Source organism: Cherax quadricarinatus, chromosome 81, assembly GCF_038502225.1.
Source record: "Cherax quadricarinatus isolate ZL_2023a chromosome 81, ASM3850222v1, whole genome shotgun sequence".
Lineage (NCBI taxonomy): Eukaryota > Metazoa > Arthropoda > Malacostraca > Decapoda > Parastacidae > Cherax > Cherax quadricarinatus.
The window spans coordinates 20,626,300-20,634,615 of NC_091372.1; the positions used below are offsets into that span (position 1 = coordinate 20,626,300).

The 8,316-nt window shown below is 42.2% G+C and overlaps 1 long non-coding RNA gene across 2 annotated transcripts; it reads right to left on the reverse strand.

The window, feature by feature from the left end:
* Positions 1-445: 445 nt before the first annotated feature.
* On the reverse strand, positions 446-5,499 carry LOC128699733 (uncharacterized). Of its 2 annotated transcripts, none has more exons than XR_008408653.2 (3): positions 5,408-5,499; positions 4,500-4,661; positions 446-1,941 (listed from the first exon to the last, which is right to left on the reverse strand). It is a non-coding gene; the product is annotated as an uncharacterized lncRNA (long non-coding RNA). The 2 variants fall into 2 exon arrangements; XR_011394273.1 differs by having other exon boundaries at positions 446-1,969.
* Between the last annotated feature and the right edge of the window lie 2,817 nt (positions 5,500-8,316).

Sequence of the window (8,316 nt, forward strand, 5' to 3'; positions counted from 1 at the left end):
TTGGAACAGTACATACATACCGAGCAGGAGGGAACATTTTGGTATCAAGTTTGTACTTTGTGACTGACAGTGGCTTGGTATTAGATAAACCTTTATACACGGGAAGTAAAACATTGGAAGATACCAAAAAGTAACTGGGAATCCCGGAAGATGTAGCTAGAACATTGGTGGAACCATATCTTGGTAAGGGACACAGTATATACTGATACTAGTACACAAACCTCTTACTCAGCAGTTTCTTTCAATTGAACATGACAGACGTGTGTGGTGCAGTGCGTGCAAATCGTAAACATTTGCCCAGGTTCAACACAGGCATTCGTAGTGAGGTAAAGTGTTGGTTGCCAATGACCATAGCATTACGGTGCTATGACGAACGAGATGTCACATTGACATCCATTCACAATAACGAAATGACAGATAGTGGAAGGGAAAAGAAAGATACCAATGAACCAATTCTAAAACTTGTCTATTATTGGGTTACGCTCTCAATATGAGTTCAGTAGACCAATGTAACATGCAGATTGGGTTTGCTACATGTCACATTTGTCCGAAGTTATAAGTGGTGCATTAAACTTTTTATATTTAATGGACATTCTCATACTCAGTGCTTATAATATGAAGATGAGGACCATTATTATTGTAATAAAAAAAAGCGTTGAACCTACAAGGGTCTTACAGCAAAATGAGGAGCAGAAAGACCACTAAATGGAAAATTTTGTTTGTCATCACACAATATAGAAGAACCAGGTAATATCTGTGACACAAAACAGTGTGAAAACTGATCATCAAATAGCCTCTCGTTTGATGTCTTGGTACCACTACCTAACAAAACTGCCTCTTAAGAAATAATTTTGTCAGAGGTGTTTTGTCTGTGCACATACAACCACCACCTCACAAAAATGCGAACACATTAGTTTTGTGTGCATGGAGTATAAAACAGCACTGTGTACAGCACTGTGTACAGCACTGTGTACAACACTATGATTCAAAGATTTCCACAGACTGCTGCTGTCCTAGGATCATGTCCAGTGATTGATATATATAATGTCGTGTCTAATAGGTAAAATTGCTCAATTAGCTAAAACGTGTTTAAAATTAAGCCCTTTTTAAAATACTAATATTCGTATAAAAATATTTTTATGTAAAAATTAATTTTGTATCAAAAGAACTCTAGAAAACTTACGTAACCTTATTATAGCAACCGTAATTTAATTTAGCTTAATCGAACTAAATACATTTTAGACAAATTTAGAATTTAATAAACAAGGAAACTTTGTTGTTAGGTTCAGAATGATTTTTGCGAAATTATTGCATACACAAATTTCCGCTTGCCTTATTCCACAAGAAGTGTTGTTATTTCAGCCAAAAATCACAAGTTTTACCTATTCAGCACTACATATATATACAGGGTGTTTTAAAGTGATGGACTGATTAATGCCGCACTGTAATGCTCCATCTGTATACTTTAAAACATCAGTAATAAATATTTATGTTCATTTGTGTAAGCAAGTTCTGCAAACAATGTGTGCAGTTACTGGGTTGGTGTGAAGAATGGATATATATATATATACATTATTCATTATATTGGTCTCACAGCCCACAAAATTTGTTGGAAAAAATTTTAGAAAAGAAAATCATTCAATAAAAGTAAAAACAAAAATACGGAGAGCAGCAGAAGCCGACGATGTTGCCGCCAGTCATTAACTTTTGTCATTTTCATGTTTCTTATCTCGATAAGTACTGATCCGGGAAAATTATTTTATAACACTCACAGTAGCAGCAGCACTAGTAGTCGTGACAGTACTAGGAGGAGGACTAGTGGTAGTGACAGTACTAGTAGCAGTTCTAGTGGGCAGCACCATTGTCATAACTACGATCGCACCTCGGGGAAGAACCAGCAAACCAACGTTACTGCTCAAGGACGCACCACTGGACACCAGTCTGTCAACTATGAATCTGGTTGCTGCAACTATCCAAACAAACATATGGAGGTTTCAATAACCACTAAGATTGATTAACATCAGTGTCACTTAAATCTGACTAATGCTAAAGTTTGTCAAAGAAATTACTTACATTGGTTTTTCAGTGACTATGATCCATACAACTACTTTTATTTCTATATACCTATACACAGACATTAGTATGCAACTAATATACCTGATAAACAAGCAATTAAATGTACAATTTAACGAATGTCCCCCTATTAAATCTAAGGTGCGTTATATGCAATGCTTACTGTATCTAAAAGAAAAAAAAAAAGAGCCACACCACGAGGATGTGCTTCTGGACAATTGGATTTAGCTCTTGGTCTCTGCCTTGTAACCAACAGTCTATCCACAGCAACCTGGACACTAATTTAGAGAGACAAGAACTGCGGAAGCTAAAGCACAGTGGTTTCCTGGTATCGCAGGGAGATACCTTCCAAGACCTACACAGTAGTGCCCAGTTATCCCAGGGACGCACCAAGAACTACCATGGATACCAGAAACCTTGAATAATAACAAACACTATATTTAAGCGATTTTGGTTTACATACATAGCTATGGTAGTTTAAATAAGTTAGCCACAATAGGTCAAGATTTATCACATTTTTCACTAATGGGAAGAACTTCAGAGATTCTGTTAGACTTTGAACACACTCCCATTGGACCGTCCCTGACAGCCTACGCTCCCTTTGACCCTCCCCACCACCTACACTCCCCCTTGACCTTCCCTAACCTCCTTGACGATCCCTTCCACTGCCCCCCTCCCTGACCACTTCCACTGCCCCCAGGACCCCTCCCTGACCACTTCCACTGCCCCCGAGGACCCCTCCCTGACCACTTCCACTGCCCCCGGGACCCCTCCCTGACCACTTCCACTGCCCCCGGGACCCCTCCCTGACCACTTCCACTGCCCCCGGGACCCCTCCCTGACCACTTCCACTGCTGCCTGGACTGCTCCCTGACCACTTCCACTGCTCCCTGGACTGCTCCCTGACCATTTCCACTGCCCCCTGGACTGCTCCCTGACCACTTCCACTGCCCTCTGGACTGCTCCCTGACCACTTCCACTGCCCTCTGGACTGCTCCCTGACCACTTCCACTGCCCCCTGGACTGCTCCCTGACCACTTCCACTGCCCTCTGGACTGCTCCCTGACCACTTCCACTGCCCCCTGGACTGCTCCCTGACCACTTCCACTGCCCCTGGACTGCTCCCTGACCACTTCCACTGCCCCATGGACTGCTCCCTGACCACTTCCACTGCCCCCTGGACTGCTCCCTGACCACTTCCACTACTCCCTGGACTACCCCCTGGATTGCTCCCTGACCACTTCCACTACCCCTTGGACTGCTCCCTGAGCACTTCCACTACTCCCTGGACTACCCCCTGGATTGCTCCCTGACCACTTCCACTACCCCTTGGACTGCTCCCTGAGCACTTCCACTACCACCTGACCACTTCCACTACCCCCTGGACTGCTCCCTGACCAGTTCCACTACCCCCTGGACTGCTCCCTGACCACTTCCACTACCCCCTGGACTGCTCCCTGACCACTTCCACTACCCCCTGGACTGCTCCCTGACCACTTCCACTACCCCCTGGACTGCTCCCTGACCATTTCCACTACTGCCCTGGACTACTCCCTGACCACCTAAACACCCCCCATGGACCCGTTCCAGATCAGCTACACCCCCCATGAACCCCTCCCTGACTGCCTACACATCCCCAATGGACCCCTCCCTCACCACCTACATATCCCCAATGGACCCTTCCTTCACCACCTGCACACCCCCCTTGGACCCTTCCCTCACCACCTACACTCCCATGGACCCCTCCCTGACCACCTAAGCACCCCCCATGGACCCTTCCCTGACAACCTACACTCCCCCATGGACCCTTCCCTGACCACCTACACACCTCCCATGGACCCTTCCCTGACCACCTACACACCTCCCATGGACCCATCCCTGACCACCTACACACTTCCCATGTACCACTCCCTGACCATCTACACATCCCCAATGGACCCTTCCCTGACCATCTACACACCTCCCATGGACCCCTCCCTAGCCACCCACACACCTCCCATTGACCCTTCATTGACGACCTACACCCCCATGGACCCCTCCCTGACCACCTACACACCTTCCATGGACCCTTCCCTGACCACCCACACACCCCCCATGGACCCTTCCCTGACCACCTTCAACCCCCCATAGACCCCTCCCTGACCACCCACACAACCCCCATGGACCCCTCCCTGACCACCCACAGAACCCCCATGGATCCCTCCCTGACCACCCACACACCCCCATGGACCCCTCCCTGACCACCTACACACCTTCCATGGACCCTTCCCTGACCACCCACACACCCCCCATGGACCCTTCCCTGACCACCTACAACCCCCCATAGACCCCTCCCTGACCACCCACACAACCCCCATGGACCCCTCCCTGACCACCCACCCCCCATGGACCCCTCCCTGACCCCTGGACCCAACAATAGGCTTCACCTGGAGAGTCAACAACAGCATCATGTGATGGTCATAGCAGCATCAACAGTACATCGCTGTTGTAAGGTTGATCCTTCGTCTCCGCTGCGGTGGATATCATCCGTAACGACACACCGCCGCCTCCAGTGCTCTGTCCACCACTCAACTCACCACCACTCAACCCTGCAACACATTTTTTCAAATCAGTCTGCCACCAATATATTGCAACCAAAATAAAAGATTTACTTCCACCATCACTCAAACCCTGTACAACAAACTGCTTATATACAGAGAACAAAAAATACAGAAGAAACAATTCCATCATCACTCAAGCAACCCTAGAATATATACTATTATTCCACCATAAAAAATAGAAAAAATACTTCAGCCATCACTCAAATCATTATACCTAAATTACTCCAATACTATACATTGTAATGATCAACAGCCATTTATTTTGATAAAGACTATTTAGTGACTAATTTATTACAAAGACCAATTAGTGACTACCCATTTCAAATAATATATTAAATGAGCAACAGGGCGACTTTTCCCCTTGTATAAAAACATTATTTTGGCCTCTTGTTACGACCTACTAGACCATTTACCAGCAGGCTAAAATTACCCTCATTTATCACGTTATTTCTGCCTTAATATACAATTATATCTTATTAGTTATATCAAGTATACTAGAGTAATTCAACAATAATTTAAGCTATAATTTACCTCATCCTGGTCATTATTTAGACTGAAAACTCGTCTTTGTTTTTCCTTGCTAGAAAGTGAACCAATTTTAATATCCCTAGACTAGAGGAAGGTGATCACCCTCCTCCCTTACCTTATTTCTCCCTTAAAATACAATTACAAGTGATATAAATTATCTACAATTGTACTCTGATAATTCAAGTATAATCTGTGGTATAATTTACCTCATCTCGTCCATTATTTCTTTGTAAATATCGTCTTCAAACTTGGTGTTGTAGTCTTGATCTTCCTTCTTGATGGTCGTCTTATTTACTTTCTGACAGCTGGCTTTGACCTGACCAATCAACGTCTACTTCACCCGGCAGCCTCGGCCAATCAGCGTGTGGGAATGCCAGCCTCTCCACCAATCACCGTCCACCATTGAGAATCTTGTGCTTTTCTCACATATTAATTTTAAATGATTTTTTAACCATTTTTATTAATTTTCATGTTTTTTCTTGCATTTTTATTTTCTTTATTAATTTTTGCTCACTTATTAACACTAAATTTGGAATAAATGCTGTTTTAAAATATTATATAATGGAGAATTACGACTAATCCTGACAAGGTCCTTGTTAGCACGATAGGATGTTTTGCATCAACCATTGAAGATAAAGGGGGTATCTCCATCAGAGGTACACCTGTAGCCATTAGAAACCCTAACAAGATCTTGGGATATGAAATAGACAGGCTGCTCCACTCAACATCTCATGTAACTAAAAAGATCAACACAGCCAAAGCCGGTCTTAGCAGACTCTTTCGATTCAATCAAGCCCCTCAACATGTCAAAAAACATCTGTATAAAATGATAATAAGACCTATACTTGAATACCCTTGTGTCCCAATATCATTAACAACGAAGACCAACATGCTACGGTTACAAAGGGTCCAGAATAGAGCTCTTCGATTTATTACCAATACCAGGAGGAGAGACAGAGTTAGAATGGCAGATTTACACACACAACAAGATATCACTGCCATAAATGTACGCCTTGACACCCTAAAAAAGGAACAACTTTATACAATGCAAGAACTATACATGCCAGATAGAGAACATCCTATACAAGTGATAAATACCACCGATTACACCATCAATACTCCACCTCACAGGACTCAAAGAATGACTCTCTAACAGAGGGTTCGTCGTTTTATTCATAAAGATGATTACCCTCGACCCATGATTTTGAGCAACTTACCTGACGAAGAAGATTGGATACCACCAGAACCCTTCTATGTATACTGAAAAAACCATCGCCCCCAATTAGGGAGACATCTTAAATAACTTTCTAATGTAAAACTATGCTATTGACTATTGTTGGACACCACCATTAAGAAGCTATTGTCACGAGCTCATAAACTGGCCAGAAAATATTGCCTTTCCTGTCGTATGAATATCCGTTGTGCACTCGCGAAAAAAAAAAAAAAAAAAAAAAAAAAAAAAAAAAAAAAAAAACAAAAAAACAAAAGCAATTGCAACTTGTATAATTACAACCAATTCAGAGTCATGTACTTATATACCTATTATATTTATGTGACTCTGATGGGTTAGTATTATACCTCTTAAAAAATAATCTTATCAATTCAAATACACTTTTTAAATTACACAAAAGTGGTTGGGCCACTTACCTTTTATATCCTACCTCTCCCCTCCCCTCCAACCCTCTTCCAATATTTCCATCCTTACCCATCCTTCTTCCTTCCCCATCTTACCAAAGCTCTGGTCATTAGAAGAAGAAGAATATTATATATATATATTCTTCGTCTAACAAGTGAATGTAACTTAAGAGTCTTCAATCTTTCTTCATAAGGAAAATTTCTAATGTTATGTATTAATTTAGTCATCCTACGCTGAATGTTTTCTAACGAATTTATGTCAATTCTGTAATATGGAGACCAGAATTGAGCTGCATAATCTAGGTGAGGCCTTACCAATGATGTATAAAGCTGCAGTATGACCTCTGGACTTCTGTTGCTTACACTTCTTGATATAAATCCCAGTAATCTATTTGCCTTATTACGTACGCTTAGGCATTGCTGTCCTGGCTTAAGGTTGCTGCTTACCATAACCCCCAAGTCCTTTTCGCAATCTCTATGGCTAAGTTCTACATCATTTAACTTATAAGTACTAGGGTTATGGGCACTCCCAAGCTTCAGAACCTTGCATTTATCTACATTGAACTGCATCTGCCACTTTTCTGACCAAGAATAGAGCTTGTCTAAATCTTTCTGAAGTTCCCTAACATCTACGTTTGAATCAATTATCCTACCTATCTTTCTGTCATCGGCGAATTTGCTCATATCATTACTAATTCCTTCATCAAGATCATTGATATATATTATAAACAACAATGGGCCCAAGACTGATCCCTGTGGAACGCCGCTTGTTACTGATCCCCACACGGACTTAACCCCATTTATGGACACTCTCTGCTTCCTGTCTGTGAGCCATGATTCGATCCACGAGAGCACCCTTCCCCCAATGCCATGAGCTGTCACTTTCTTTAACAGTCTTTGGTGCAGAACTCTATTAAAAGCCTTACTAAAATCTAAGTAAATAATATAAAATTCTTTATCGTGGTCAACAGCCTCAAAAGCTTTACTGAAGAAAGTTAATAAATTAGTTAGACAAGACCGGCCTCTTGTGAATCCATGCTGAGTATCATTAATCAAGCTATGCTTATCGAGATGGCTTCTTATAATCTCAGCTATAATTAACTCTAGTAATTTGCCTACAATTGAGGTCAGGCTTATTGGGCGGTAATTTGACGGTAACGACTTGTCCCCTGTTTTAAAAATAGGAATTACATTAGCCATCTTCCACATATCAGACACTACACCTGTTTGAAGAGATAAATTAAAAATATTAGTTAATGGTTCACAGACTTCCATTTTGCATTCCTTAAGAACCCTTGAAAAAACCTCATCAGGACCCGGTGACTTATTTTGCTTCAATCGGTCTATCTGCTTCACAACCATTTCACTAGTGACTGTGATGTTACATAATTTATCTTCTGGCCCATTATAAAAATTAATTACTGGAATATTATTAGTGTCCTCCTGTGCAAAAACCGAGAGAAAATAATTATTTAAAATC